The sequence below is a fragment of the Myodes glareolus genome, chromosome 8 (genome assembly GCF_982192425.1).
Source record: "Myodes glareolus chromosome 8, mMyoGla1.1, whole genome shotgun sequence".
Classification (NCBI taxonomy): domain Eukaryota; kingdom Metazoa; phylum Chordata; class Mammalia; order Rodentia; family Cricetidae; genus Myodes; species Myodes glareolus.
In genome coordinates this window covers 74351845-74379528 of record NC_142033.1, presented here as the reverse complement: position 1 = coordinate 74379528, position 27684 = coordinate 74351845, and the positions used below count along the sequence as shown (strand labels likewise).

The window sequence follows — 27684 nt, the reverse complement described above, 5'->3', positions numbered from 1 at the left end:
GAAATGTGAAGCAGACTTCTTAAAGACCCTCTCTGATTAGAGAAACGACATTAGTTCCTCACTGCCAGGAAGAAAGCTAAACAGCAGGAACTGAGCCATCACAGGCAAACTACTGACTTCACATTCGAGTGGGAGGAAAAGGTCGCGACAAAGGCGTTGTTCGGATGTTTGCTGGATGGGCAGTCGTCTTCCCGGAAAGCTAGTGGGTGCCCTATTCTTAGTGCTCGCGTATGCGCGTGTGTTAGTGTGTTCACGGGGTGCCCTTGTGTGTATATGTATGCAGAGGCCAGTGGTCCATCTCAAGTGTCATCCATTCCTCAGGAGCCACCTCCTTTGTTTACTCAGACAAGGTCTCTCATTGGTCTGGGACTCTCTGGTTAGGCTAGGCTGGTTGGCCAGCATGCCCCAGGGACCTACCTGTCTCTGCTCTCCAACATTGGGGTTACAGGCACATAGCACCATGCCTGATTTTTTTATGTGGTTTCTGGGGATGGAACTCGGGTGCTTGTGTGGCAGTCGCCTTACTGACGGGGCTATCTTCCCAATCCCAAGAACTGTGCTTTCAAATGTGCCAGGGACTTGTTAGCGCCACGTCTGCCAGTACTCAGCACGGAAGTTATGCTGTGACAAGAAGGGGAGACTCGGGAGGAGAGCTCTGCTTTCTAATAACTTGTTCTGCCACATTTTCTTATGAAGAGTGCCTAGACATGAGACATGTTGAACTCATTTTTGTGGTTGGAAGAATCCTAAATACTATCCAAGTAACTTTCAGGGATGTATTCAAATTCGGCATAGTAAGATTTATCTTCTAAAAGAAATATCATAAATGTCCTATTTTGGTTGTTTATTATTATTTTTTAGGTAGTCGTTTGTTTTTGCAGTTCTGAAGACTAAACCTAGGGCCTTGTACATTCAAAGCCAGCACTGTATCACAGAGTTATGTTCCCAGGCTTCCTTTTATTTATACTTTTATTTATGTGTGTGTGTGTGTGTGTGTGTGTGTGTGTGTGTGTGTGTGTGTGTAAGCCAGAAGTTGAGGTCAGATATCTTCCTCAAGTTCACCTCCCCTTTTGTTTTGATACAGGGTATCCACCCACTCAGTGCCTGCCTGGCCTGCTAGCAAGCTGCTGGGATGGATGGATCTTCCTGCCGGTGGCTCCCCAGTGCTGGGATTAAAGGTACATGCCATCATACCCAGCTTTTTATCGGTGGTGTTGGGGATCTGAACTAAGGTCCTCATGCTTGTGTAGAAATGCTTTACCATCTGACTTTTAATGTTTGAGACCAAGTTTCACTGGGGTACTTAGCTTAGGCTGATCTTGAACTCACTCTGCACTGTCTACTTTCTTAGATTTAGAATCACCAAGAAAAGCAGAGTGTGGTGATATGTGTGTGTAATCTCAGCACTCAGGGGTAGTGGAAGCAGGATTCCCACTCCAAGGCCAACCTAGTCTGTCTAGCAAGGTTTAGGGGAGCCAGGGCCACATGGTCAGTCTGTCTTTAAAACACAAAAAACAAATGCAAAAAAAACCCCAAAAAACAAAAACAAACAAACAACAACAAAAACAAGAAACCTAGACGACAGTGCAGGAAGGCCCTGGGTTTATCTGTGAGGGAATTTCCAGGGGGGGTTAAGTGAGAGGACAAGCCCCAAAATGTAGGTGGTGCCCTCCCATGGGGAAGAAGAGAAAGCTTGGGAAGTGCCAGGATTCCCTCTTCCTGGTGGCTGCCACCCCATGAGAATTGCCATGGTCCACCATGCCTTCCCGCCACGGTAGACTAGGTCTTTTACAAGCATATGCACACAGAGACAATACACCATCCTCCCTTAGGCCGAAATTTCAGTGGGTGTTTTGGTTCCAGCAGTGAGAAGTGGCATGCTGCTCTACTTGACCATGTCCAGTGATTTTCTTGGAGGCCACTACCTGCTGGACGCTGCTGCTGAACCCGTCTAGTGCGGTCTTCACTTCAGCTATTGTATTCTTCAGGGCCCCGATGTCTGTCTGGTTCCTGTCTATGGTGTCCCCTTTTGTTGATAGTCTCATTTTAGTCTTGCACTGGTATCTGTATTTCCTTTGGTTGACTCGGTTCTCCCATAGTTCACTGAGCTCTTTTCAAACAAGTCTTTTGAATTATGTGTTAGAGAAAGTAGGTCTTAGGAGATTTATCTTGGTCCTTTGGGCTGTGTTTCCCTATTATACCGTGTGCAGTGTTATTTTGATGGCACATGAGCATTTGAAGAAACACTTGGCCTAGTCTTCACAGACTTCCACTGTCGGCCCAGGTAGGGACACCTTGTGCCTCTCTTGTTTTCTCTGGAGCTTCTTCTCTGTGTGTACCCACCCCCGGTGTGGGAGGTTCTGCAAATCCGAGCTTCTGGCACCCTCTGGTGTCTACATGCAGTACTGCAGATAGGTAGGTCGGTTCTCTGCTGAGCACAAAGCCACCAGGAGACTCCTTTGTTCCCAGGGGCTCCTGGACTTTATAGTTAAACTAGAATCAGACAAGATAAAAACCAATCCTTGGGAAGATTCCCAGAAAGACAGAAAGTTGGCACACGTTCCATTCTTTCCTTCCAAAAGAAGAAACAAGAACTGGGCACCTTTCCTGGTCACACAGAGCTGTCTGGCTGGTAGAAGATTGTGAAAGCCATGGAAACTTACCTATTCGTTCTTTCCTACGTACTTTGTTGGGTTTGGTGGCTTCAGTTAGTTCCTGGAGTTTTTGTTAAATCTTTATAAACTGTACATTGTGATAAAGTCGGCCTATGGTCTATGGCCTATGGCTTTCTATTCCATTATCTTGCCAACCTCAATCTAGATTCTTAACTTTTTGGAATTGTGGTATACTGATTATATGAGAAAAGCTGTGAAATCCTACCTAGAAAAAATACACATACATAAAATGTGAGATATAAGCCCGGTATGGTGGTTCGTTCCTGTAATCTCAGCACTTGGAAGACAGAGGCAGGAGGATCAGGATTTCAAGGTCAGCCTCAGCTACATAGTGAGTGAGAGGTCAGCTTGGGGTACATGTGGTCCCCCGTTGTTGTGTTTGTACATGTATATGTGTACATGAGAAAGAGACAGAGACAAAGAAACAGAGACAGGAAAAAGAGAGACAGAGGAGACAGAGAGACAGAGCTTGCATTTGGGGACTATTGCATTCATATACACGTGACTATATTCCTATGCATGTGCCCTAATTTAAAAGTCTTGATGGTCTGTGCAGTGAAGAGTTAAATAAGCAACTTTGAGCTACTCAGACTGCATGTTTGCAAGAGAATGGCGGAGGATGGGCCTCGATGCTTTGAATATCCTGCCTAAAGTCTTTTATCTGCCTGGAGCCTTGGGCCAAGGAATTATGCCAAGACCTACAGTGACAACCTGTTTTTATGTGCTGGAGATCCTAGGCCTCATTATATCAGTTTGATTTCTATGAGCATTGGTCATTCAACAGAGGTCTGCCTAACTGACTGAAGTCCGATAAAAATCTTGGCCCCTGAAGCTCGTGAGAGCCTCCTCCTTAGTGACACTCTGTACAGCACTGCTGAGAGAGGTGCTCTCTCTGGGAACAGCAGCTGGATGCTCACATCTGATTTCTCCTGGGCTTTGCCCCATGCACCTTTTCGCTTTATTCCCCTGATCTCTAGCCTTTCATTGTGAATAGTTTAACTGTGAGGATAGCCACATTTTCCGAGCCCCATGAGCAAATTACCTCATCTTGGGGACCATTCCTGCTCTAAGCTGTTTATGCTCAGGTGGCCAGTCTGCCAGGCCGGTTGCAGTGTGTGAGCTCCTGTCACTCAGCACTCTCAGCATGTATAAGTTGGTCCCAACAGAATGTCACTTTCCACATGCTACAAAAGTCCACGGATTCCAAGGCAATCCAAGGTTCAGACCTCAGCATCAACCTCCCCAGCTTCCCAAATCTAAGTAGAATGCCTGCATGTGGGTCGGTCTCTTAGCCTTCTTGCTGCTTCCAGTTTCTCTCAGCACAGCATTCTGCTATACCATCCCCCACACCCACCTGCCACACACATGCACGCACGCACATACCTGAGGGCATTCGCTCTGAAGCCACCCGTGGATACCTGAAGCAGAGACACTGTTGAACCTCACTACCAGCGCCTTTTGTGGCGACTCACCGCCTCCTGGGCTGCACCCATTGTGTTTGCACTGGGAGACATCAAAACCAGCATGGGCTTCGGGCTTCGTACTTCAACTCCGTCAACAGTTTGCCTTTATCAGAAGCTTTAGCAGCTTCCCACGTTGAGCATGTCATTTATTTTTTTTTTTACTCACTACGAAGTTATTTGCCCCCCCGCCCCCATTAACCTCTTTCTCTCAGCTCTCTCCGGACCCTTCTCAACAGTATCAGTAGCCCCTGGTGCCACTGTCTTGTTTCTGTCACTGTGGCATTGGAACTATACAGTATGAGCTCTTTTATGTCTGCCTTTTTTCTTTAGCTTGCTGCTGCTGGCTTCGTGAGATTCCTCTGAGTTGTTTGCTTGTGTGGTGGTCTGTCCCTCTCGTTGAGACGTAGTCTGTTGGAGGTGCCACAGTTTAACTATTTCCAGTTTCGGGTTCCTGTGAACTAAGCTTCTAGTCACATTTATATCTAGCTGTTTATGTGGATATATTTTAAATTTACATATTTAAGTAAATGCTGAAGAAGATTACAGCATCATATGGATGAGCATGTTTGTGAGGGGTTGCCCATGACTTTCCAGGTCTGAATTCCAGCTAGCAATATGGGAAGAGAGTCCCACCTCTTCACCACCATTTGGTGCTGCTAGTCTCTTCCAGCTTCAGCCGCTCGCCGAGTGTATAGTGGTAACGTGGCTCTAACTGGCGTGTGTCTAGTGACTGATCGTGCCAGGCTTCTTTCAAAACCACATAACTGCTGCAACTTCAGTTCCAACAGACCTGACGCCCTTTCCTGACCTCTGTTAGCACCAGGCATGCCTGTGGTGCCCATTCATTCTTACAGACAAAACACTCCCACACATAAATAAACAACTCAAAGCTTGCATTTATTTCTCTCTGTGTGTGTGTGTGTGCACGGGAAGGAGTGGCAGTGTGTCACAGCACTCAGACAGAGGTCAGAGGACAACTTTTGGAAGTTGGTTCTCTCCTCCAACCATGTGAGTTCCGGGGACTGAACTCAGGTCCTCAGGCCTGGCTGCAAGCCCCCTTGCCCACTGAGCCATCCCACTGGCCCTCTGAGCATCTTTCAACAGGTTGATTTGTCATTCTTTTGTTTTCTTTGATGAAGTCTGTGTTCAAATTTTTTATCTATCTGTATTTGAACTGTTTATCTTATTACAAAATTATAAGAGCTCCTTATAGACACACGTGTATATTGGCATTCATGCTGGTTTTGTGGCAGGGTCTTGTGGTACATCAGACTGGTGGTGCTTTGTCTTGTGCTTTGTCTCCTTAGAGTTGGGGTTATAGGTGCACACCTCTTGTTATGAGACTGTTCATGGTCTGAGCACCAGTCCTTTACCCCAAACATGGCTTGCCTTCTGAGTCAGGGTCTCTCTCTACAGTCTGGGGTGTCCTGGACTCACTGTGTGCATTCTCTTGCCTGATGTAACCCTCAGAGTCTAGGATCACAGGCCGTGGTGCCCCGCTGTTTCCAGGTGTGTCTCCCAGTGTGTGGCTTGTGCTTTCATTTTCCTGACAATGTCTTGGGCTGAGCAGGCTCTGGTTTGAGTAAGAACATTTCACTCTTCAAGAATGTGCATTCTGGTCACATTGACTCAAGGGAAGGGCCAGAGCCCTGGGGCAGCTTCTGCAAATGGATGTGTTATTTTTTCCAGCAGTGTCTATTTAAAAGACTTTCCTTTTGATGGGTGTGTGCACGCCTTTCATCCCAGCACTCAGGAGGCAGAGGCAGGTGGATCTCTATATTTCAGGACAGCCTGGTCTGTAGAGTGAGTTTCAGAGACCTGTGTGAACCCTGTGGCAGAAAACAAAACAAAAGAGACTTTCCTTTCTCCCACTTATATTGGCACCTTTGTAGGACTAATTGTCCCTGAATGTGTGTGCCATTTTTGTCCTCTGTACAGTTCTATTAATCTATATGTCTACCTTTATGCTTTTCCTGATTTTGATTCCCATGGTTTTACAGTAAGTTTTGAAAGTGTGTGATTTAACTTCTCCAATTTTGTTCTATTTTTCAGATTGCTTTGACTTTGTTTTTCCACTATAATTTTAGAAACAACTTGTCAGTCTCTACAAAATTACCTGCTGGGATTTTGACTGGGATTGCACTGAATCTTTAGATCAACTGGGACCATTTAACATCTTAATAATTCAAGCCTTTTAATCTATGACCATGGATTATTTTCCCATGTATTTAGGTCATCTTCAGTTCCGCTCAGCAGTGTTTTGTAATTTTCATTGTGTAGGTCTTGTGCATGTTCTGTCTAATTAATCCCTAGATACTGTACGCTGGCTGGTGCTGCCATCACTATTCTTTTTTCGCTTCAAGTTGTAATCATTCTTTGTAGTAGAGAAATCCGGTGGATTTTGTATATCTGTCCTATTTAACAAACACAAAAATATTATGTAATGTTTAATCAAGCATTAATTGTTTAATCAAAAGCTCCATCTTATAGGTATTGTTATTAGCTCAATTTAGAGACCAGGAAACAGAAACCTGGAACGATGAATTAATTGCTAAAGTCCCACTGATAATATGTGGCTGGGCCTGAGAATTGATTCTGGCATCTGACTTTAGGCATCAGAAGTCCTCAGACCTTTTGCTGTTTTGACGCCGTCATAGTCTTAGCAATGACTGAGCCCAAGTGTGTATGAAGAGAGACTGTGTGGTTGAGACTGTTAAAAATGTTGGTGGACTTACCCATCAGATTTCAGTGTTTGCCCTAAGACTTCAGATCAAAATAGGGTTTACCTCTGGGTCAAGGGTAGAGGAATAAAGAAAAAGAAACTCAGAGAAAGACTTTGATATGTACAGTCCCACCCCCACCTCCTGATAATATAGGAGAGATATGTTCCAGCAGCCCCAGCAGATGACCAAAGCTTTGAATTCTAGTAGAAATCAGACTTTGAATTTTGGGTTTGTATCTCTTCCTAGAAGAGCAATGTATAGTGCAGTGCTGTGTTGAGATGGGGCAGAGCAGTGAGCCGGTGTCCAGTCAGTCATGTGACCATGTGAGATGTGGTGCTGTGTTGAGATGGGGGCAGAGCAGTGAGCCGGTGTCCAGTCAGTCATGTGACCATGTGAGATGTGGTGCTGTGTTGAGAGGGGGGCAGAGCAGTGAGCCGGTGTCCAGTCAGTCATGTGACCATGTGAGATGCGGTGCTGTGTTGAGATGGGGCAGAGCAGTGAGCCGGTGTCCAGTCAGTCATGTGACCGTGGCAGTAAACAGCCAGCCCTACAGTGTGAGGTACAGCTAAACTCCTTCATTCTGTAGCATAGGCACATTAAGTGAATTTTTTGACTTGGCATACGTCCATCTTGCTATGAGCTTATCAACTGCATTGTGAACCAATGAGCATCTGCCCTGTGTTTTTTCTAGATGCCCTGCAGTGTTGCCAGCACTCAGCTGGCAGTGGTTTACACCTGGGCGTCTTGGTACTGCTGTTCTTGTGCTTTGAGGTCATTGGTAAATACTGCGAGAGTGCAATAGTTCGTTTGCTGAGATGACTGAGTGGCCAGTGGCGGGAAGGTGTGCAGTGTAAATACTCCGAACAAAGGGATGATTCCTGCAGAATGCAATGGGGCTGGACAGTAGCTCAATGCTAGAGGATTTGCCTAGCATGCATGAGATGCTGGGTCCAGGTCCCAGCACCACAAACTGGCTGGAACAAACAGAAGACAAAAGAGTAAAAGTGGAATGGAATGGAATGGTGTGAGATTTTGTTACTTTGCTCTTAACTGTATTAAAAGTGAAGAATTTAAGAGTTATTGTTTATTTTGGAATTTTGCATTTAATAGTACGGAACTGGAATTAACTGTGGTGTGTTAACATCACAGCCTTAGTAATTCCATGGACTGAGGGTATGGGATCAATGGCTTAAGATGGAGAATAAGGAACTCTATTCCTTGACTCAAACTGTACCTAAATGATGTTTTCAGGTATAATTAACCTACATTCAAAAGTTCTAAAACTTCCTAATAAGCAGGTACAGATCACAGGAAAATGTTCTCATAATATTGGGCTGACGTAGATGAAGATTTTGTTATAACACAAAATGCACTAACCTGAAAGCTAAGCATTGATAAATGATGCCTAATAAGAATTATGAGTATCTGAGCCAGTGAAATGGCTGACTGCAGCTCACCATGCCAGAGGAAAACCAGCTCTCAATAGCTGTCCTCTGACCTACATACACATACACTGTGGCATGAACGTGCCCACACACATACATACCACACACACACACCACACACACACACACACACACACACACACACACACACACACAAAGTAAACACAGTTAATAACAACTATCAAAAGCATATCATTTGAAATGTATTTTTATTTTATGTGTATGTGTGTGTCTGAGAAGCGTGTGCCATGTGCACATAGTCTGACAAAGTTGAGAAGAGAGTGACAGATTCCCTGGAAATGGAGTTACAGGTGGTTGTGAATCAACTGATTTGAGTGTTGGGAACTGAACCAAGGTCCTCTAGTAGAACAGCAAACACTCCTAACTGATGATCCATCTCGCTAGCCCCTTGAAAGATATTATTTAAAAAGATAAGTAGAGGGGTTGGAGAGATGACTCAGCAGTCAAGAATTCTTACTGTCCTTGCAGAAGACCTGAGTTTGACTGCCAGCACCCACATGGAGACACACAACTATCTGTAACTCCAGTTCTAGAGGATTTAACACCCCCTTCTGGCCTCTGCAGCGTCTTACACCCATGTGGCACACATAAAGTCACACAGGCTCACAGACATGCACATAAATAAAAAGTAAATTAAAAAGAAAAGTAAGCCTGGCTATGGTAGCACACACCTTTAATCCCAGCACTCAGGAGGCAGAGACAGGTGGGTCTCTGTGAGTTTGAGGCCCACCTGGTCTACAAATTGAGTTCCAGAACAGCCAGGGCTGTTACACAGAGAAACCCTGTCTTGAAAAAAAAAAAAGAAGAAAGAAAAAGAGAGAGAGAGAGAGAGAGAGAGAGAGGGATGGAGGGAGGGAGGGAGGGGAGGAGGGAGGGAGGGAGGGAAGGCGGAAGAAAGAAGTAGAACCAGGCATAGTGGCATGCACCTTTAATCCCAGCACTAAGAAGTGGAAGCAGGGGGATCTCTGAATTGCAGGTCAGCCACGGGCCACATTGTTAGACTTGTCTCAAAGAAAGGAAAGAAAAATAGACCAGCTATGGACTGTTAAAGAATTCATATAAAAAAAACTCCTTCAAATCAATCAATAAGTAAAAATTAGTGCATTACCCACCAAGAGACTCCTACAAAAATGTTCTTGGCAGCTCTATAATTGACTAAAATTAGACAAAATCCAAATATGCATCAAGAGGAAAATAAAACAATTTGTGATGTAGCCATATAATGTAATATGATTAGCAGTAATAAAAGAAATGGACTACTAATATACAGAGCACAGATGACTCTCAGAAATATGCTGGAAGAAGAACCAGATACGGGGCTGGTCTAGCTCCTAGCAGGACACGTCCTGAACCATGCCTTGGAGTCAATCTCCTATCAAACCCTCCAAAAAGAAAACCACAAAACAATACAGACAACTGGGTGCACTGGCACACACCAGGAGCCCCACCAATGCAGGAGACTGGGTCAGGAGATCTCAAGTTCAAGGCCAGCCTAGGCAACTTAGCAAGACACTATCCCAAAAACGGATGGTGATTTGGCTGGAAACCCTGAAATACATACTATACGGTTTAATTCATAAGCCATTAGAAATTAAGCCAAATTAATATGTAGAGATACATATCAGACTGGTCACCTCTGGTAGAATGGGCATTGACTCGGTGAGATGCAGGCACCCTTTCAAAGTGGCAGCAGTGACCTGTTCCTCGGGCCCAAGTTATGCCATATGCGTATATGTTAAAAATAAGGCATATGTGTAAGAGTTGTGTACTATACTATATATAAACTGTGTGCCAATTTTTATAAGACAAGGTACTGCTATGTAACTCTGTCTGCCATCTGGAATTGGCTTTGTATACCACACTAGCCTTGAACTCATAGAGATCTACCTGCCTGTGTCTCCCAAGTGCTGGGATTAAAAGTGTGTGCCACCATACCCAGCCCTATAAGACAATGTTTTTAACATTTTAAGTAAAACAAAGTGCTGAGGATCCCCAAAGGCCAATTTTTTTATTTCTGTCTATCAAATTTTAGCACTTTAGAAACTGAAAGAGAAATTTTAAAATATTAGGTCATTAAAATACTATTAAATTCATTACATATTATGTAAATAATGTCTTTATGAAAAATAACTCTATTTTCTTAATAATGATAATAAAACCATCAAGCCTCACTGGCGCATGCTTGTGTTCCCAGCATCTGAGAAGCAGAGGCAGGTTTGCATTCTAAATCAGCCTGGGCTAGTCACAAGGCTGTCTCCGAAACTCAAATCCAAACTATTCATGAGCAGACCGATACTCAGATTCCCTTGGTGAGAAGGGTGACAGCATTGCCCTTCTTTAAGCTTTCTTTAATGTTGGGCTTAAAAGAAGACAGCTGAGTTCAAAGCCTGTGTCTGATTTAATTCATTACAACCTCATATTAATCAGCCTTTGGAAACTCCAGTGTGTACTTAGGGGGAAAGCAAATGAAAAGACAAATAGCAGGTTAGGATCATTAGGAAAACAGCTTGGACCTCGTCACCTTCCCGAGTCTCAGAGAAGCACTGATGTCTCCCCTTGTGGCATGTTGGCCCCTGGCTCTGACTCACTTCCTTGGCTGCTGCTTCCGTGCGCGGCTAGAGAAAAAAATAAATGCGGAGTGGGATCTGCATGCCTAGTACAGTCCCGATTTCCCACTGTTCCCTTCCCTCCATGGCATTTCCCAGGTTCGGTGACTTTGGTGCACAGGACGTCTTTTCCTGTCGTCTTTTCTTCAGTTGGAGGCCACATTCCAAACAGCAGGAAGACAAAAGCACAGCACGGCAGAGCCAGTCTCAAGGTGACCTCTGTCTCCGTTCCTAGGCACGATGACCACCTGACGGCACAGCTAGAATCAGTGTGCTCCTCTGTGTGCTCAGTGTCCAGTTCTAAAGTACAGTGTAGCCAGGCCGCTTGGATCCTGTCTTCAACACTGTGTGTGTCACCTGCGTGCCATCAGGTCCTGGGAACCGGAGTCACAGGGTGTCCTGAGTGACTGTACTACTTAGCCCCACTGGTTTGACTCTGTCAAAGTCGGGAACATTCTGTTCTCCAGTTTTCCCACAAATGGTAATGGATACATTAGAGTGCTTTCCTCAAAAATTATTTTAAACTGTGAAATGGGAACGGATCTTCAAACGAAACCTTTTATTCAACAAAAACCTTTTATTTCCATAATACTTAATTGCCACTTTCTAAGGAAGAAGATATTTAACGGCAAAACTTTGAGAAAGAAAAGCAGGCTGCCACTTCTCACTTCCACAGCAATGCAGCGAGAGTGGGCACCCAGGGCATGGTGTCCGGCAGCGAGAAGGAAGCTGGGGGGCTTCCGAGTTGCTAGGGGTGACTAGAGCCCCAAGACAACGAGATCTGTTTCTCAGGCAGCTCCATGCCACACCTGCACTTCAGGCTGCTCAGAACCTTTCAGAACCAGGGAAAACACACCCCATAGTGCTTAATCATACACATCTCCAGGCTTGTAGATAAACTCCATTATCAAGAGAAGGCTCAAGTCTTAGATGAATGTCAAGTGGCCCACTTACTCTCCCACTGAAGTGGTTTTTTAGTGCTGAGAATCATTCTGGGCACGTCTGTGATGTCCTTGTGTAGACCTCTCCCTGTGAGCACGTGGATGAGAAACGTGCCTCCCGGTTCTAAATTGTTTGCAGTGTTGCTAGCTGTGTCTTATGAGGGACACCAGGTATAGAATGATTCAGACTATGAGATGAGCAGGGTGGGGAGAGCATCTCGACCTGAAAACGCTGCCTAACTTTTGGAGAGATGCAGATAAGAAGCAAGAGCCCATCCTGTTCTACACGGCAGCCCTAGTGTGATTCCATTGTCCTGCATAAAACCCTATGGGGTGGGGGCGTCTTATGCCCACTCTGCAATGATAGTGCCCACACAGGGAGTGAGGAATTAAAGCACAGAAAGGGTCATGTCCACAAAGCACCCTAGTTAATGGCTGTGTCTAAATTAAACTCTGTGCAGTGTTCTAACGCTGCTCCCTCGAACCACAACAGCCATTCTAAGGGAAAAACCCAAATGTCTAGCCAGGCTATCAGCCTTTGCTGAAGCTGCCAGAGGACACCCCCATCCCCAAAGCTGCTGTTTCCTGACTTACTCACCTCCTCATCTCCAAAGATGACCCACAGAGTCCTTGCATGGGGCACCTCTCTGGGCCCTCTACATCATCATCTGTATGCTAAGGCTGCAGTGAGATTGGTCAAATAGTTTCCTGTCTCCAGCTTCTTAGCTTGATCATTGTTACAGTCTCTTCTGCATTGTAAAACAGCGTATTCAAAGGGTTCCGAGGACTAGGAACTGGTCATTCTTGGAAGACTATTATTCTGACTATGTCAGGTAGAGCCTGACTGGTATTATCATGGATTGCAATGGTGTTTGTGGTGGTTTGACTAGGAAGGGCCCCATAGACTCATGTGTTTGAATGATTGGCCCATAGGGAGGGACACTGTTAGGAGTGCCACTACTCCTTGTTGGAGCAGAAGTTTGTCACTGTTGGGGCCAGGCTTTGAGGTTTCATATGCTCAAGCTAGTCTCAGTGTGGTGTACAGTCTCCTTCTGCTGCCTGAGGATCCAGATGTAGAGCTCTCAGCTTCTTCCCCTGCACCATGCCTGCCTGTGTGCCGTCACGTTTCTCCACTCTGACTAAACCTCTGAAACGGTAGGCCAGCCCCAATTAGTGTAAGGAGCTGCTGTGGCTGTGATGCCTCTGCAAAGCAGAAGAAACCCTAACTAAGACAGCGATGGCCGCAAGGGGTTGCCACCAAGGGCTGTCTTCATGGGAATTGACTGGAGCCCCAAGGAAAACAGGGAGGAGCACTCCTACCGGCCTCCTGTCTTCTGGTCTTCCTGCTGCTCCCAGTTTGTAAGACGGATCAAGAAGCCAGCTGGATACAGGGAGGTTTGTGTAGCAAAGCGGAGTGCAGAATGGCAGACTGAGGGAATGACATCGTTTTGTAACAAAGATACCAAACCAGTGTTCTCGTCTTATAGCGAGGCTATGTATCAGTAAATCTATTTTAAGTTGAAAATACCCTAAATCAAAAATGTATTTAATGCATGGTTGGTTTCCCTCATGATGCCTGGGATATAGTGATATTTTATTTATGTTTTAATAAATAAAGCTTGCCTGAATATCAGAAGGGCAAAGCTAAACCACTAGAAGTCAGGCAGTGGTGACACACACCTTTAATCCTAGGATTTGGGAGACAGAGGCAGATGGATCTCTGTGAGTTCAAGTCCACCTTGGGCTACACAAAATCAATGCAGAAACAAACCCAGGTGGTGGTGCCTCACACTGTTAATTCCAGCACTAGAGGGAATATAAAATGGGAGGAAAGAGAGGCGCTAGTTTCTTACTCTGTGGTCATTCTGCCTTGTAAGACTTCTCTAGTGGCTTGGCTGCTTTGTTTTTCTGGTTTTAGGCCGTAGGAGTGTCTAACATTTGAAAGAGCGCAGTTGCTACGCAGTGGGTATTATTTTCACCCCAGCACGCTAAAATCAAAACTTTCTAGGTCTAACTAATATAAGTTGGATGGTCTGTATATGTAACTGAAAGCTCACAACTCCAGTATGTAATGATTCTAAAACGAGTAAGAAAAAGGCAATCCAGGCTGACTGTGCTACCACATGTTTGTGATCTCAGCGACTCAGGGCACTGAGGCAGGAGGATTACAAGTCCAAGGCTAGCTGGGACAATTTAGTGAGACCTGTCTTAAAATAAAAAGTTAATGAAAAAAGTGGGCATCTGGCGATAAGGTTCCATGGTAGAGCACTTGTCTAGCCCATGGGTGTGGTACCCACAGGCTGTCAGCATGTAAGCCAGCAGCACAGCTGTTCATTGTCACGAACTATTCCACAGTGTACGTAATTGCATATATGCCATTGTTTTTACATTCTGGCAGTACGGTAGGTTTGCCGACAGCAGCAACAGCATAAACACTGTACTGTCATTTTATGATGACCATGATATCATGGGGTGCTAAGAGTTTTTCAACTCCATCATAGTTTCCTGTGACCACTGACGGGTATGTTGTCTGTGTTGCGCTGACTCTCAACATGCAGCACATGACTGTGTGCAGTGATGAGGCTGGGCGCTCCTGTAGAGTAGAAAGCACGGGAGTACTTAAATAACAAAACAAGAAAAACCCAGGAGGGTGGGTTTCTACAGGGCAGAGGGGCTGACCAAAGGAACACTGTCTTAGTTAGGGTTTTACAGCTGTGAAGAGACACCATGACCACAGCAACTCTTATAAAGGAAAATATTTAATTGGAGCTGGCTTACAGTTCAGAGGTTTCATTCATTAGCATCATGGCAGGGAGCACGACAACACATAGGCAGCCATGGTGCTGGAGAGGTAGCTGAGAGTTCTACACCTGGATTGGCAGGCAGCAGGAAGAAAGAATAGCACTGGACCTGGCTTAGGCATCTGAAACCCCAAAGCCAAGCCCCAGTGACACACTTCCTCACAAGACCACATGTCCTAATTCTTTCAAATAATGCCACTCCTTATAAGTCTGAGGGGAAGGCATTCATTCAAACCACCATAAATGCCAATGGCAAAAGTGAACTAATTTGAGCAATTAAAATGAATCAGGAAGTTAAATTTGTTATTAGAAAAGATTATGTGGCACAGGAGACTATTAAGGAGACGGTTATATGTAAAGGCAGACCATCTGTCTCCTGGAGATGGCAGTGCCAACTGTGTGCATGGACTCATGTCAGCCCTGAATTACCTTCCAAAGTATGAAGCAGATACCCCCAGACAGCTATTTAGACTTTAATAAACAATCATATAAATCAATAAAGGAGATGGCAAATTCCCTGTGCAGAACTCCAGATACTATTTGGAGATAGTTTTCTCCTAGGGCATGGTAGCTCTTTTCTGTAAACCCACATTAGGGATGTGGAGATGGCCCACATTAGGGATGTAGAGATGGGGGATCAGGTGTTCAAGGTCATTCTGACTTAGATAGTGAGTCCGAGGCCACTCTGGCCCACGTGAGACTTCCAGTTATTAGGAGTGGGCTTCCAAAGGGAATTGTGTAGGCTCGGAGTATGGCTCAGTGGTAGAGTGCTTGCTGAGCATGCTCAGTCAAGGCAATGAGTTTGGTTCCTAGCTCCCTCACCCTGAGACTGCAAAAAATTATTCGCAGTTCAAAGTTTCTTTTTTAGGTGCGGGAGGCTTGAACTGAGCACCTTGCTAACACCCTAGCTCTAAGACACCTGCCAAGCCTGGGAGATTCAAAGAGACATTGTGCTGCCTGAGACTTTCTTTTATAAAATCTGCGCACATTTGAAAACAATTAAAATTGTCCAGAAATACTATTTTTTCATAACTTCTAATTAAAATAGTCCTGAAGAAAGCAAAGAATGTTAAAGCTTATGATAATGATAGACTACCTGTCTACACGATTAAGCACTGTCCTGGGAGCATCAGTCTCCCGGTGGCCCAGGCATGACCCTCCTGAGGTGTGGGCAGGCTTGCAAATGCTCAGGTTTTACCAGGTCGCAGAAACGGCACAGGCTTGGTTTGCTCCTCCCTGTCCCTTGTGACACTGTAGTCTCCTGATCTTCCTTCCATTTCTCTATCCCCTTTACCAGCTTGGCTTTTTGCAGGCACTTCAAGCTTTCCTCTGAAGGTTTGATATTTGGATCTGACAAAGAGAAACTGGCAATGGGCAGGTTAAAGGGGAAAGGCCATAGGTAGCATATCTATTTGATCAGTTTCATGTGTCAGAAAGGCTTCAGATGACCTGAAGACCCAGGATGAAGGCTCTGTGTTTCTGTTTAGGTTCTCTAAGTCGTGGGCAGCCATGGAGAACCATGGCTGAACAGTGTATTTGTGAGCTGGTAGAAGCAGATTGTGGACAGGGGCCATAGCTAGGTTTATGGTGTGTCTGCTCCAGAGTATGAGGCTGCACCCTTCATTCCTAGAGCCAAACACCAGGGAACGCCTGTGTCAGTTCTAGAAGGTAGGGCAGATTAGAAGATGGTTTTAGTTTTAAGGTAGACTTTGAGGCGAAGAGGTTCCGATTCCTATTTGCCTGCCTGAAGGAAGAGTGACTTCCATTCCCATGGCTTGCCTGGGGAAGGGAGCACACAGGGAGCAGGTTGAGGAGGACTTGGCTTCTGAGGTACGTGCCATTTTCTGAGCTCATGGTCCCTCCCTCTGGCCTGTATTGAGCTCTGTGCTTGGCCTCTGCTCCCTCTCATTTGTTCTTTGCCTTGACCCTGTCCCCTTTACCCCAGACCTTCCTCAGAGAGCCAGCTGGAAAGAGCCTTCTTAAAAATGAGCTCCCTAGGGCTGGTGAGGTTTCTCGGCTGATAAAAACACTTACTCCTGAGTTTGAGCCTTAGGACTCAGAACCCAGATTACAGATGGAGAGAAATGAATCACTGTCTTGGTGGTGGTGGTGGTGGTGGTGGTGGTGGTAGTTTCTCAAGATAGGGTTTCTCTGTGTGACAGTCCTAGCTTTCCTCAAACTCACTCTGTGGACCAAGCTGGACTCAAACTCACAGAGATCCACCTGTCTCTGTTTCCCGAGTGCTAGGATTGAACACACACCACCCGGCTCACATGTTGTCTTAGGCTGTGTGGCTGTGTGGCACATATACATTCTTGTTCTCTCTCTCTCTCTCTCTCTCTCTCTCTCTCTCTCTCGCTCTCTCGCTCTCTCGCTCTCTCGCTCTCTCGCTCTCGCTCTCTTTCTCTGCCTCTCTAGGACATATCTCATATAGTAACCACTGCTTCCTATGCAGGACAGAGACTTAGCCTTTCCCTCTCTGTTGCCCAAACACTTCATAGGCACCCTGTGAGTGCCTAGCGCCTCCTGGAAACTCTACATGGAGCACTACTCTGTGTGGAGCACTGCTGTGCGTGGAGCATAGCTGTATGGAGCACAGCTGCATGAAGCACTGCTGTGTGTGGAGCACAACTGTGTGGAGCACTGCTGCGTGGACCACAGCTGTGTGGAGCACAACTGTGTGGAGCACTGCTGCATAGAGCACTCTTCATGCTGCTCTAGATACGTCTTCCTTTCTATACTGCCTGTTGCTTGGCAAGACTGTGCTCTGTTCAGACAAGCTCATCTGCCCCCCAGCTCAGATGCCTTTTTGCTCTGTGGCTTGAAGCATCCACTGCCTAGCTGCCTTCTTTTTCCTTTTCTCTCTCCGTATCCCCTTCTTTTTTCTTCTCTTTTTTTCTTTTTTCTTTTTTTTCTTTTTCTTTTTTTTTACATAAGGTCTCACTCAGCAGCTCAGACTGGCCTGAAACTCATAGTAGCTCTCCTGCCTTAGCCTCCCCAGTGCTAATGATAGGTATGAAGGTAGTTACCACCTTTGTAATCGCCAACAAAACCAAAAGCCTAATGGGGCCTCCGGGGAGCTTGTTCCAGCCTTCACAGCCAGAGATTCCTTGTGGAAGGTTTGCTACCTGACGGAACTCCTGTGTTCCCAAGAATGTCTGTCTGCTCCTCCTTGGGATACTCGGGTCTAGCGAAGGGGTCCTTGGGTGCATAGATAAGCAAGCTGTGGGGAGGGTGGAGCCTGAGAACATGCTGTGGAGAAAGGCACCTGGTAAAGTGTAGAGAGCTGCGTGGAGCCTTTAAGATGATGCTGGCTGCAGCCCTCCGCGAGCCCGAAAGCGAGCGCTCTCTGTGACAAACAACTCCTTTTATGGTTATGGCCCATAACTCGCTATGATCGTGTGTCGCTTGCGTATGCTTGAGCCTATGGGCGATGTCCACGTGGCACTCCGGGATAGGATACCATAGGCTATATAAGGGCTGGGAGAGGTCTGCCCGGGGAGAGAAACGAGAGAGAAGCCATTGTTTAAGGTCTTGAATAAACTGCCTGAGAGAAGAGCTCTGGTGTCACGTCGTCATTGCTGGCCCGTATGGGGATTTTGTCCACTTTCTCTTTGTGGCGCCCAGAACTTGCAGCAGTCAGGGGGTGCACCAATGAAGTTCTCGGATAAGTTTGGGGATCTGCAATAAAAGCAGGATTAGTGACCGCGTCAAGAGCGGGGATCAGTGACCGCGTCAAGAGTAGGGATCAGTGACCGCGTCAAGAGCGGGGTTAGAGTTTTGCAAAGCAGATAGTCTAGGTAGGGAATCAAAGGCGAAAGCAGCGCCACAGACTGTAAGAGCGCTGCCGAGAGCTGTCAAACCGACAAGCAGCTTCACGAACTGTCAGACCGAAGCTGTCAAACCGAGACTGCATGCAGCTTCGAACGCTGTCAAACTGAGAGTAGCGAGTCCGCAGGTAGACAAATCGGAAGAAAAGAAGGGAGATAGTTCGATTATGGGCGCTTCTTCTTCGCACCCAATTTTTATAGTTCTTAAGGAGCTACTTCGATTTAAGAATCTGAAAATAAGAAAAGGCACGTTGGACAGATTTTTAAATAAATGTGATACAGTGGCTCCCTGGTTTGCAGTCTTGGGCAATCTTAATGTAGCGTCTTGGGAAAAAACTGGGACGTGATCTTGATTTTGTTGCGGAACAGGGTACGCTAAAAAAAGGGTGTTAGGCCGATTTGGAGACTAGTATGAGGGTGCCTGGAAGATCAAAGGTGTAGTAAAGCTATGGAGCACGGTCAGGCTGCTTTAGAAATATTACAGGAAGAGAGAACTGAGCAAGCGGCGTCAGAAAAAGCCAAGTCAGATACGGGGTCAGACAAGAAGGAAAAGGGAAAGGCACCCAAGAAAGGACAGGCAAGACTATACCCTAGTCTGTCAGAGTTAGAGGATTCAGATACCAGCATCTCGATGGAGTCAGAGGAAGATGAGAAAGAAGAGGAGGCGGATATGACTCCCCTAGAATCTCTTCGACAGTCTATGTATCAGATGAAGATCAGGAAAAAGGCCAGGGAGAAGCAAAATTCAGGACAAAATAAAGAAAGAGGGCGAAGCTTAACCCCTTCGGCTCCACCTCCGTATCCGGAAGTGGTTGGCGCTGAAGGAGGAATGACTTTCAACCCGGAAGTGTGGAGGGAAGTAAGGACAGGGATGTTGACAGCTTTTCCAGTGTTTCAAAACCAGCAAGGTAATAGATATCATGAGCCATTAGATTTCAAAATTGTTAAGGCCTTAGCAGAGTCCGTTCGGACTTACGGCATTTCCGCTGCCTTTACAATGGCTCAAGTGGAAGCCTTACACAGATATGCGATGACTCCAGCAGATTGGACGAACCTTGCAAGGACTTGTCTTCCCCCTGGTCAATATCTAGATTGGAAAGCATTTTTCATTGAATTTGTCAGTGTTCAGGCAGCAAGGAATTTAGCTTCTGGGGATGCTCAAGCAGCTTGGGATGCAGATATGCTATTGGGGCAGGGCAGATTTGCTGCTCAACAAAATGGATATCCCCCCACCAGGTGTACGATCAAATTAATACTCTTGCCACTCACGCATGGAAATCTCTGCCCAATAAAGGGGAAGTTATTGGCAATTTAACTAAGATCACACATGGACCCGTAGAGCCTTTCTCTGATTTTGTAGCCAGAATGGTGGAGGCAGCAGGTAAAATATTTGGGGATCCTGATACTGCTATGCCCTTTGTTAAGCAATTAGTGTATGAGCAGTGCAATAAGGAATGTAGGGCTGCAATTAACCCGCATAGGAGCAGAGGGCTAGAGTATTGGATGAAAGCATGCAGAGAGGTTGGAGGTCCTTTGATAAATGTGGGCTTAGCAGCTGCTGTCTTGAGATTAGAAAAAGGCAGAGAGAATTCAGGAGCCTGCTTTGCCTGTGGCCAAACAGGCCATCTAAAGCATAATTGCCCCCAAAGATTTAACCCTCAACAAGGCACCCGAGGGCCACGAACAGGCCAGCAGCTACAACCAGCAACATGTCCTCGATGTAAAAAGGGAAAACACTAGGCAAATGAGTGTAGATCAGTGAAGAACATTAATGGACAGCCCCTTGGTCCCATGTCAAAAAATGGGCAATGGGTCCCCCCCCCTTCAGGGGCCATAAATATATGGGGCAATGGAAGAGCAGGAGCAGGAAGTAAGCCACGAGCAATGGCCAACACTCAGGCACCTCAAGAACCGAGGAGAGCCACTGCAGGTTCAGTGGGGTTGGACCTCCGTGCCACCACCAGACTCATATTAACACCCCAAATGGGAGTCCAGGTAGTGGATTCTGATTTTGCAGGTCCTCTACAGCTAGGTACAGTGGGACTGTTAATTGGAAGATCATCCACGACTCTGAAAGGCCTAAAAGTTCATCCTGGCATAATTGACCCTGATTACACAGGCATTATAAAGATCATGGTGGAATCACCGAAAGGCATTACAGCAATTTCCCCAGGTGGTAGAATAGCTCAGCTAGTGATACTACCCAGTCTACACGAACAACATCCCGCTAAGAAGAAGGACAGAGGAGAGAAAGGATTTGGTTCTTCAGGAACTGACTTGACATTTCTATCCTTAGATTTGGACCAAAGACCTACCTTACAGTTGACAGTTAATGGCACAAAAATTACAGGCCTATTGGACACAGGAGCAGATAAGAGCATTATAGCCAGCAAAGATTGGCCAAAAGGATGGCCTATTCAGAATTCGTCTCACACCTTGCAGGGATTAGGATATGCTAATGCCCCTAACATCAGTACTAACCTATTAAACTGGCAAGATTCAGAAGGGCATTCAGGAATCATCCAACCTTATGTTCTTGAGCTCCCCGTATCTCTATGGGGAAGGGACTTAATGAGGGAAATGGGCTATAAATTGAGCAATGAATATTCAGAGAAGGTGCAATCCTTTATGAAAGATATGGGATGTCATCCAGATTTTGGACTGGGGAAATTTCTACAAGGTCGCAAGGATCCTATCACACCACAACCTAGAAAGCCCAGACAGGGGCTGGGTTTTTCCTAGGGGCCACTGAGGAAGGTATCCCCATTTCCTGGAAATCGGATGTGCCAGTGTGGGTTCCTCAGTGGCCACTTTCTTCTGAAAAACTGCATGCAGCCCATCAGTTAGTTCAAGAACAACTAGACAATGGACATATAATACCTTCCCTTTCCCCATGGAATACACCCATTTTTGTTATCAAAAAAAATCTGGAAAATGGAGATTGCTACATGATCTCAGAGCCATTAATGAGCGGATAAATATGATGGGACCAGTTCAACGTGGTCTCCCTTTATTATCTGCTCTTCCTACTAATTGGCCAATAATTGTAGTGGGTATTAAGGATTGTTTTTTCTCTATACCCTTATGTGGCAAAGACAGTGAACACTTTGCGTTTACTTTACCATCTGTGAACCATGAAGAGCCTGACAAAAGATATCAGTGGGTTGTCCTGCCTCAAGGGATGGCCAATAGTCCCACAATGTGCCAGCTATTTGTAGCTGCTGCATTAAGACCTCTGAGGACTCGTTTCCCAAGTTTGAAATGCCTCCATTACATGGACGATATTCTTTTATGTGCCAAGGAAGAGTCCATGTTACAAGAAGCCTACGGTGTCTTAGTAGACCTGTTGCAGGCAAAAGGGCTACATATAGCCCCATAAAAGGTACAACAAGATAAGATGATTAATTATTTGGGATCTAAAGTGACGCATGATCAAATTGTTCCGCAAAAAGTGGAAATTAGAAATGACCATTTACATACTTTGAATGATTTTCAAAAATTATTAGGAGATATAAACTGGATAAGAGGCAACTTAGGTATGACTAATGATGAATTAAGACCTCTATATGAGATTCTGTCAGGGGATGCAGCCCTGAACTCCCCCAGGTACTTGACTGACGAGGCCAGACAAGCACTTGCTTTGGTAGAAGAAAGACTATCCAAGGCGTTCTTAAAAAGAGTAAAATCTGTGGAGAATATCACACTGTGTATTCTACCTACAAATTTACAACCTACAGGTATATTATGGCAAGAGGGACCCCTGCTGTGGATCCATCCTAAAATTTTCCCTGCTAAATCTATAGAATCTTATCCCACTGCTGAGGCTATACTTGCTCAGCAGGGTGTCCTAACCTGTTTACAACATTTTGGATGCCTGCCTAAGATGTTGCTAGTCCCATATGATAATGCTCAAATGAAAGTGTTATGTGCCACCGTCGATGATTGGGCCATCTTGCGTTGCTCTTATTCCGGATACATTGATTGTCATTTTCCTAAGCATCCTCTCCTGTCATTCTTTAAAGAACACCCTGCAATTTTCCCTAAAATAACTGTTACGCAGCCTATACCAGGGGCCAGTGTTATATTTACAGATGGATCCAAAAATAGTTGTGGAGTCTACATGGTGGATTCTGCAGAGCCTGTTACACACCAGTTTTCCCCAGGAACCCCCCAACATGTGGAATTAGCTATAGTAGTAGAGGTCTTTAAGGCATGTTCCTTTGCATTTAATTTGATTTCTGATTCGGCTTATGTAGTTAATGCTTTAAAACATTTTGAATGTGCTGGACCTTTAAAAGCATCAAGTTCAGTACATGCATTATTTGTCCAACTACAGTGCCTTTTATGGCAGAGAAAACATCCCTTTTTTGTGCAACATATTTGAGCACATACAGGTTTGCCAGGCCCTCTAGTTGCTGGCAATGACAAGGTTGATCAGTGTACCAGACAAGAATGGATGTTTCTTGCCTCTGCCCTGCAGAGGGCTTATGACTTTCATAAAGAGTTTCATGTTAACGCCAAAACACTACAACAAAAATTTGCCATTTCCCATGCTGATGCACGCAAGGTGGTTGTGGATTGTCCACAATGTGTCATACATCATCACCCTCAAACTTTGGGGGTCAATCCGCGTGGATTGCTCCCCCTTAAACTGTGGCAAATGGATGTTACTCTTATTTCAGAATTTGGCAAACTGAAGTATGTACATGTTTCTGTGGATACTTATTCTGGTATCATGTATGCCACTCCCATGACAGGGGAAAAGGCAAACAATGTGATTGCCCACTGTTTAGAAGCATGAGCAGCATGGGGCAAGCCCCAACAGCTAAAAACAGATAATGGCCCTGCCTATACTGGTAAACAGTTTACATCGTTTTGCCAACGTATGGGTGTTCACCTTGTACATGGACTGCCTTATAATCCACAAGGCCAAGGCATTGTGCAGCGTGCCCATTGCTCCTTAAAAGAAATGCTTCAAAAACAAAAAGGGGGAATTGGCTTAGAACTATCCCCTAAGAATAGACTTTCTTTGGCCTTATTTACCTTGAATTTTTAAAATTTGGATAATTCCAACCAATCTTCAGCGGACAGACATGCTTGTCCAAATAGCCAACCTAAAGGTCTAGTGAAGTGGAAGGACATTCTGACAGGGGTCTGGTATGGCCCTGATCCCGTGCTGGCATGGGTGCGAGGTTCTGTTTGTGTTTTTCCACAGGATCATTTGGACCCTATTTGGGTACCGGAGCGCTTGGTGAGAAAAGTACAGGTGCAGAGGAACAACAAGCAAGATGAAGCCTCAGACTGTGATCCTACTGATGGTGACGGTCCTGATGTCCCCGTTGTTGATCCAGGCCAATGAACAAATCTTGTGGGCCATAGCAAAAGCATGGCCAATTCCTATACCTGTTCATTCTATGTCAAAAGTTTTAAAATATTTGGCCCTGGTTTCAATGGATTCTTTCTAATGAAAGAGGGGCCTTTTCATCCCTAGAGCCTTTTGCTGCCCTTCGTAATTTGACTGTTCGGCTACTTAACATCTCTGCCAGCAGAGATACGAAGGGTGTTCTTTCAAATGTTACTGTATGACTAATATTACCAATGCCACAGAGGATGTGATCTATTGTAATTCCTCTAAGGCAACTTGCCTCGCAAGTCAATGCTGGAATGGTACTTATGATACAGCTGTGGTGATGAAAGTTCCCACATATGTTCCCATCCCGGTCAGAGTTGATACCGGTACCTTCCCAATCGCTCATTTGCTCAGAACAAAATGAGATTTTGGGATAACAGCAGCCCTAGTCTCCGCAATTACTGTATCTGCTGCAGCTGCCACGACAGCTGCTCTTGCCATGGCTGCAACAACTCAGACTGCAGAGACAGTTAATGAAATTGTGGAAAGAACGGCCTCCACAATGACCACTTTGAAATCCATCGATGGTCATTTAAAAGATGGCATTTTGACAGTAAACCAAAGAGTAGACCTCTTGCAAGAGCAAGTGGATGATTTAGTAACCTTAACCAGTGTAGGATATATTCATTCCCTCTCCTCTTTGTGTATTACTTCTAGATTGGCTGAGAATTTTACAAAGAATGGTAACCTGAGCCAGCAGCTGAGCGCATACCTCCAGGGAAACTGGAGCAAGGAGTTCAAGAACCTGACGGACACCTTGATCAACCAGATTATTTCCCTGAATGCCACACGGCTGGAGTTACCTACTGCTAATGCTTTTCTTAATATGCTGAAACAGACTTTTAGTTATTTTAAGGAGTGGGCGGGAATAGGAGCCCTGACAGACCTAATGGTGCTTGCCTCCTTGGTGTGTCTGTGGTACATATGTCGCATACGGACCTCACAGCGACGCAATGCAGCTATGATCATCCAGGCTTTTACGGCCATTGAAGCAGGACAGTCTCCCCAAATATGGCTAGCTACGTTAAAAGATTGTTGACACAGGTTGCGAGGCTTGTGCACTGCACTTGAGAGCTCATAATGTTGGTCTCAAGAAGAGCAAGTCTGATTGCATGTGGGTTGGTGCCTGATCTCCCACCTCTGCGCAAAAGGCACCGGGCGGATCTGGCGTTTCTCTGGGTAGACAGCACCTGGCTAGACATCAGTATATTGCTCCTAATTTTTTGACAGAGATCAGACCTCTACTCTTAACTTGTTGCTTGTGTGAAAAAAAGGGGGAACTGTAGAGAGCTGCATGGAGCTGCGCCTTTAAGATGATGCTGGCTGCAGTCCTCCGCGAGCCCGAAAGTGAGCGCTCTCTGTGACAAACAACTCCTTTTATGGTTATGGCCCGTAACTCGCTATGATCGTGTGTCGCTTGCGTATGCTTGAGCCTATGGGCGATGTGGCACTCCGGAATAGGTGACCATAGGCTACATAAGGGCTGGGAGAGGTCTGCCTGGGGAGAGAAACGAGAGAGAAGCCATTGTTTAAGGTCCTGAATAAACTGCCTGCGAGAAGAGCTCCGGTGTCACGTTGTCATTGCTGGTTCGAGGCGGTCGTGACAGTAAAGGACAACCTGGTGTGGGGACACGAGCCTTCAGGGAACATGCTGGAAGGTGAGCTGCAGAAGTCCAAAATTTAGGGTTAGATTTTGTGGTTGGAGGGATTTCAACTGTTAAACAACAGCTCAGTGAGAAGAAACAGAATGGACTGATAGAGCTTTAAAAGCCCTCAACAGTCCATCTGGATTGACAATTGTTGTCTTTGAAAATGGGAAATTAGGAACTGGTGTACTTCTTGTATTGCATGCTCACTGAGCATTTGGTACTGAAGTACTTCTGGAGGACAATATTCTTGGCCTCATACTGCTTTGCTGAGAACATGAAGGACTGTGATAATAAGCATTTTATAATGTCTGCATTTTTCTTAACAGGAAATGTTTTTTAAGGGTTTTGGGGGTTAATTTCCTTTTGGGAGGGTGGGCTGGGGACTGAACCATGAGTATTAAACCAGTGCAGTGCTGCTGAGACATACCCCTAGCCTAGGCTAACTTTTAAACAAGGTTTGGCAAACTGAGCAGAGATTTATTTGGTGTCTGGGAGGCAGATGAGACCAGCTTCTTGAGCTGTGAGTCCTACTCAGAAGGATGCTGCTCAGCTCTCAGCCACTTCCATCTCATTAGAAGGAGCGGGGACCTTCAGGATGTCCCTCTGGCTCCCCCCGCTGCCTCTCAGGAGCTTCAGATCTTGTTTAACCAGCCCTCCTTCACTACCTGCAACTGAGTGCCAGAGCAGCTGAGATAAGCCTCCACTCTGAGCCGTAAAGAAACAATTAGGCACAGTTAATGGCCCATAATTTGTTTTCCCTATGTTCTGTTCCCAAAGGTTCACTCTAAGTTATTACCCAGGAAGAAACATAAAACTGCACATAAATCTGTGTATGTCATAGAAACAGAGGAAGCATTTTTCCCTATACCTCCCTGTGATTAAAATTTGTGGTTCTTCACAGTTGGAAATGATACAGCTTTGCACAGATGGAAGGGACTGTCAGTCTCTGGCTCACACCACTGCAATGCAGGCATATGTATAGAGACAACCACAAAACTTGTGGGTCAGTGCAAAATAAACACATGGGGGCCTCTTGCTAAATATATTAAGTCTGCAACACAGACACGTCAAGCCCAGGGTGGGAGACCCTCCTCAGTGTGGTCCTGACTCAGAAGGGTCTATGCCTGTAAAGCCAATGCTGCTTCTGCAGAAAGAAGAACAAGGCCTTGCAGCGGGCTCCTCTCTTTGCAGGGCCTCTGCAGACGGGGAGGGAGCCCCGGATGATGAGGAGAATGAGCTGGCCAGGGGCTCTGCTTCTGGAGAAGCTAGCTATTTTCTGTGTGTCTGTGACAAAAGACTTTCAGCAGCAACTTAAGGAAGAGTTTATTTTCATGCAGTTTTGGGGTATAGTCCACGTGGCACCCAGTGTGGGGCCTGGTACTCTGTCTGCAGTTAGGAAGCAGAGCGAGGAGCACAGGCACTCAGCCTGCGTCCTCCTTTGTACTCAACCTGAGACCCTGCCCACATTTAGGGTGGATATCACACCTCAGTTAACCTAGCCCAGTCTACAAACGTCCTTCCGGACACTCCCAGAGCCGTCTTCAGGGTGACTGTAGGTCCCACTAAGGTGACTAAAGTCACTGACTTATGGGCCTGAAAACCTAGGGCCGAGTCAGACAGAAGATCAGGATGTGAGATGCTAGAGGGTGTGTGGGAAGCAGGGATTGGGCTGTGTGGCCTCAGAGCAGAGGTTCTAGGCAGAGAACTAACCCCATTTCACTTTCATTTGATCAGCATTTTATTTATTGAAGTAGGACTTACCAAGTTTAGAGGACTACTTTCCCCCTCCCCCACCTAAACCCACTCTCCTTTTTTCTCTACCTGGGCACTTTTCACCAGCCAGCCATCTCACTACCACTGCAGACTCTGGCTGTCATCTTTGATTGACATCTCCCTTCATCTTCTGACTTCTACCATCGGTCTCTGGCACGCTTCTGTGTGCTCTTGACTCCCTCCCTATCTATTGTCGACAACAAGTCTAGTTACTTTGAATCAGGCAGGCTGGAGTTAAAATCATGATTCTGCCATATGTGATCCAGGCAACCTCTTTTAAGACTGCATTTTTCGCTGGGTGGTGGTGGTGCACGTCTTTAATCCCAGCACTCGGGAGGCAGAGGCAG

General features: G+C 45.8%; 1 long non-coding RNA gene across 1 annotated transcript; it reads left to right on the top strand.

Annotated features, from left to right (window-relative positions):
* The first annotated feature begins 1064 nt into the window (after positions 1-1064).
* LOC148121193 (uncharacterized) lies at positions 1065-25476 on the top strand. Its single transcript, XR_015738594.1, has 3 exons — positions 1065-1178; positions 23721-23823; positions 24573-25476. It is a non-coding gene; the product is annotated as an uncharacterized LOC148121193 (long non-coding RNA).
* Positions 25477-27684: the final 2208 nt, after the last annotated feature.